Raw genomic sequence first — 5,191 nt, 5'->3', positions numbered from 1 at the left:
CCTCATTCAAACCCTAATTCAATAATTTTCTTTTTCAACTCTCTCAAGAGAGTATAACTAGGATTTTAATCAAGAACCCTAATCTTTCAAAAATTATTCATAAATCTTCAAGGTTTCTTCAAGAATCAAGTTCCTCATAGTGTGGGCTTCAAGAATTTATTTATTTCAAGTGTAGATAAAGTTTCAAGCACTAAATTTCATCCAATTTCAAAGGTTAAGGTATGTAGATGTTGATTCTTGGGTCCCTTTAATCCAAGAAGCTCAAGAACCCTTTTTAAAACTAAACAATTTTTATGTGTAGGAGTTGTTAATGATTTGTATGAGTTGAAATGGATGGTTAATGTGTTGTTGAGTTTTGATTTATGTTTGCCTACAAAATTTATGAGCTTTGACCCTAGTATGTGGAATTCATGTGATGTTTGTGATAGACCCTCTTGAAGTTGTTTTTCCATGTGATGTGTTCATGACTTTTGGGTGTAGAAATGGTTGATAAGTGAAGAACGTTCCTCATAGGTTTGATTAAGAGATTAGGTGAAGTATAAGGGCCGCTATAGTATGTTGAATAGGAAACTCCAAATTGTGAGCTAGTCCATGCATGCCTAGTATTTGATAAAATACCTTAGTGAGTGAAATGTGCCAAGATAGAATGAAATCCCCAAGTAGGTGTAAAATTGGCCGTGTCTAGTGGTTGTTGAAAGACCCTAGGGAACAAAGGAACAAGTCGAGATATGGTAGTTATAAATTCCCCAATTTTGTGGTCTTTGTTATATGCTAAGCTTTTAATACATGTCAAGTGGTTAGCAAGTAAATACTGACGTGTTAGTATGAAGTTTCTCCCAAATCAAGTGATATCCAAATACATGACAAGACCGATATAGGTATGAAGTACTTGATGTAATATCTCGTTGAATAGGGTATAATCTAATAGCATGTCTTCCCTAGACTAGTATATGATGATGAATAGAGGTCTATGTTTCCTAAATGCTTAATGCGATGTCCTAAGGATCTTGAGAGGGAAAGTATGTTGTGATGCCAACTACTTGAAGTGATTCTTTAACGGTTGTGATAATACATAAATTATTGTAATGAGGAATGAATGTTTTTAATGATGAATGAATAATGGTAGTGATGAATGGATGACCATGATGATGCATGAATGATTTGTGATGAAGAATGATTATGTCTTACTTTTATGTTATCGAGTCCTGGGGGTATTTATACCCAAAAAGAGCTATTGTCTAGAGCCTATGTCAGTTCTCGATAATTACAATCAATCCATGATTCTCATAACTTAGTGAACTATATAGAACTCTATTTTCTCAGACAAGTTCAAAGTTTAATAAAGCTCGATAATCTCAGTTATCTCTGTAATCTCTGTATCACTAGTAACCTAGCCTCAGAGCTGTAATCATCTCAGTTCTAATAGTATTCAAGTGATTCAATCCTAATCTCAGAAGTGATTTGAGTAATCCACTCAAGCTCTGTATCATCAGTCAGATACCATAATTCGATATCTTTTATGTCAGATACGGAAACAAGTGATCTCAACATAACTCAGTCAGACCTTTTGAGTAATATGATCAGTGTTAGATTCAGTTCAGCCAGTGTTCAGTTGAGAATTCAGTTCTGAGTCTTTCAGTTAGGAGTAGAAACTAGCACTGAGCGAGCTCAAGGATGGGATCTTACCCACTAGTAGAAGGTGTGATTCTTAGAAGCAATTCTTATGCTCTAGAACTACATAGCCAGCATAGGCTGAGACATCATACCTATTAGTTGAGGATGGATGAGAGACATCATACCTGCTAAATGAGGGTAGATGAGGTGGCTTGACCTGCTAGATAAGGGCTCCACTATTCTCGTTTGAGGACCTGCTAGATGAGGGTCATATAGAGTTGTCTTTACCAGTGGCGCGGTAATGACACCCCTCCAACTGGGGCACAGTTTGGACACCAAATATGGTAGATTGAGGCATATTCATTAAGTGACTACTTCCCACAGTTTTAGTTTTAGATTCAGTCTTAGCTTCAGAATTAGTATTCAAAAATTAGGACTATCAGATACAGTCATCTATCATTGTGAGGAACTCAGATAGTTCCATTGAGTTATGGGCCATCTCATCAGATAGACTTGGCTTCACATATAGTTATTTGATATTATATTTAGAGATATGCTGTCAGACAGGCTTGATCACAGTATCAGATTTCTATTTAGTATTCTTGTTGTCAGATTTAGATATAATCATATTTCTTATCATTGATAAATCTTTCAAAATCATCTATTAGAAAGGCTGATCTTTAATCTTGTCAGTCAAAAGTAGTAAGTCCAAGAATTCAGTTATTAATGTAAGAACATCCAGATCCTCAGTTATCGATATCAGATAAGTTAGTAATTCAGTATCTTAGTATCAGTAGTGAGTTTAGTCTGCAGTAAAGTGGTATCTGAGTTTTTGTATCTAGAGTTGCGATAATTATGTTTATGTTCTGTGTATTCATGTATGTGTTCTCATTCGGCATTTTCATGATTATTCAGTTTTGATATTATGCATGCATGAACCCTTGCATTAGCCTACCCGGTATACATAGTCGGTATATTTTTGTACTAACGTATTTGCACTATGGTGTTTTATTTGACACCATAAGTTCAGAGGTATAAGATCAAGTTTATCCTCAGCAGTTTGGTCCCAGTCAGCAGAAGTAGCAGTGAGGCCTCTTCTATCGAGGAAGAGTCTTAGTTTACTACTATTGTTTCAGATTTAGTTTTAGTTTCTATTGACGTCCCATCAACTCCACTGTTCAGATAGTTTAGAGGCTTTTCTGATAGATGTATTTGTATTCAATTTTTAGTTTTGAGTATGTATAGATGTATTGAACCTTATGGCAAGTTTCTGCATTTTTTAGATATTATGCAGTGTATTGGTACAGATATTAGCAAAGGGTTATCTTGTCGTCCTACAAGTCTATAAGCACCGTGTGACGTCTCAGGATGGGATCTCAGGGCGTTACATATTGTCTTCATAGATGACATCCTTATGTACTCTCGTAATGAAAATAACCATGCGAATCACCTTAGAACTGTCTTGCAAACTCTTAGAGATCACCAGTTGTTTGGCAAATTCAACAAGTGTGAATTTTCGCTAAGCTCTGTAGCCTTTCTGGGTCATATTGTTTCAGTCGAAGGTATAGAGTTGATCCCTAAAAGATAGAAGTTATAAGAAATTTGCCTAGACCCATCTCTCCATCTGACATTAAAAGTTTCTTAGGTCTAGTGGGCTACTACCATCGTTTTGTTGAAGGTTTCTCTTTTATTACATCTACTATAACCTGGTTGACCCAAAATAAAGTTAAGTTCCTATGGTCAGATTCCTGTGAGAAGAGTTTTCAGGAGTTGAAGACACGACTTACTTCAGCCCTTGTGTTGACCTTGCCTGATGGTACAGATGATTTTGTGGTGTATTATGATGCCTTTAAAGTTGGTTTGAGTATGTGTTGATGCAAAGAGGTAAGGTTATAGCCTATGCCTCTAGATAGTTGAAGCCACATGAAAAAAATTACCCAACCCATGATCTTGAGTTAGTTGCTGTGGTATTTGCTTTGAAAATCTGGAGGCACTATCTTTATGGTGTCTATGTTGATGTATTTACTGATCATAAGAGCCTGCAGTATGTGTTTACTCAGAGGGAGTTGAATCTTAGATAGAGAAGGTAGTTGGAGTTGTTAAAAGACTATGAGTGTGGTGTATCACCCGAGGAGGGCCTATATAGTGGTGGATGCCCTTAGTAGAATGTTTATAGGTAGTTTTACTCTTTTAGAGAAAGGTAAGAAAGAGTTAGCTCGTGATGTGCATTTTCTAGCTAGATTGGGTATTAGGTTGCTTGATTCAGCTGAGGGAAGTACTTTGGTACAAAGTAGTCCCAAATTCTCTTTAGTTTCTATAGTGAAAGAGAAGCAAGATAGAGATCCTAGTTTGGTCAGACTGAAGGAGATAGTTAAGGACCAAAAGTTAGAGATTTTCTCCCGAGGGGGAGATGACATATTGAGATTGCAGGGTAGATTGTTCGTTGCGTGTGTTGATGATCTGAGGCAGAGAATTATGGTTGAAGCGCATGGCACACAGTACTCTATTCATCCAGGCACTACCAAGATGTACCACGACTTGCGGGAAATCTATTGGTGGAATGGTATGAAGAAGAATATAACTGAGTTTGTAACATAGTGTGCAACATGCCAACAGGTTAAGGTAGAGCACCAAAGGCCTAGTGTATAATGCAAGAGTCTGGTATACCTACTTGGGAGTGGGAAGTGGTGAATATGGATTTCGTGACTGGTTTACCTCTTTTGCATCGTCGTTATGATTCTATTTGGGTGGTTGTAGACAGGATGACTAAGATCGCACATTTCTTGCCTGTGCATATATCTTATACGACTAAGGATTATGCTAGATTGTACATCCGAGAGTTAGTCAAGCAGCATGGAGTTCCATTGTCTATCATTTTGGATAGGGGTACTCAATTTACTTCTCAGTTTTGGAGGGCATTTCAGCAAGGTCTTGGTACCCAAGTGCATTTGAGTTCTACTTTTCATCCGTAAATAGATTGTCAGGCTGAGAGGACCATTCAAACCCTAGAAAACATGATAAGGGCCTGTTCTTTTGATTTCAAAGAAATTTGGGATAAACATTTGCCATTGATAGAGTTCGCCTATAATAATAGTTACCATGCTAGTATTGGGATGGCACCATTTGAGGCCTTGTATGGTAGAATATGTAGATCACCTATAGGTTGGTTTGACGTGGGTGAAGCTGCCAGGATTGGGCCTAATGTAGTGTTTGAAGCTATGGAGAAATTTAAGTTGATTAGAGAGAGGTTAAAGATAGCTCAGAGTCATCAAAAGTCATATACCGATGAAAGGAGAAGAGATCTTGAGTTTGAAGTGGGTGATTTGGTGTACTTAAAAATTCACCCATGAAAAGGGTAAAGAGGTTTGGTAAAAAGGAAATGCTTAATCCCCGTTGTGTTGGCCCATATACAGTCTTGAGCCGTGTTGGCAAAGTAGCCTATGAGGTTGAGTTTCTCATAGAGTTGTCAGTCGTTCATCCTATTTTTCATGTCTCCATGCTTAAAAAGCATATTAGTCATTCTGTTGTAGTAGATCCCTCACAGAGTGATTATATTTAGAACAGTCTTTAATTCGAT

This window comes from Capsicum annuum, chromosome 9 (genome assembly GCF_002878395.1).
Source record: "Capsicum annuum cultivar UCD-10X-F1 chromosome 9, UCD10Xv1.1, whole genome shotgun sequence".
Taxonomy (NCBI): Eukaryota; Viridiplantae; Streptophyta; class Magnoliopsida; order Solanales; family Solanaceae; genus Capsicum; species Capsicum annuum.
This window is presented reverse-complemented; position numbering follows the sequence as displayed.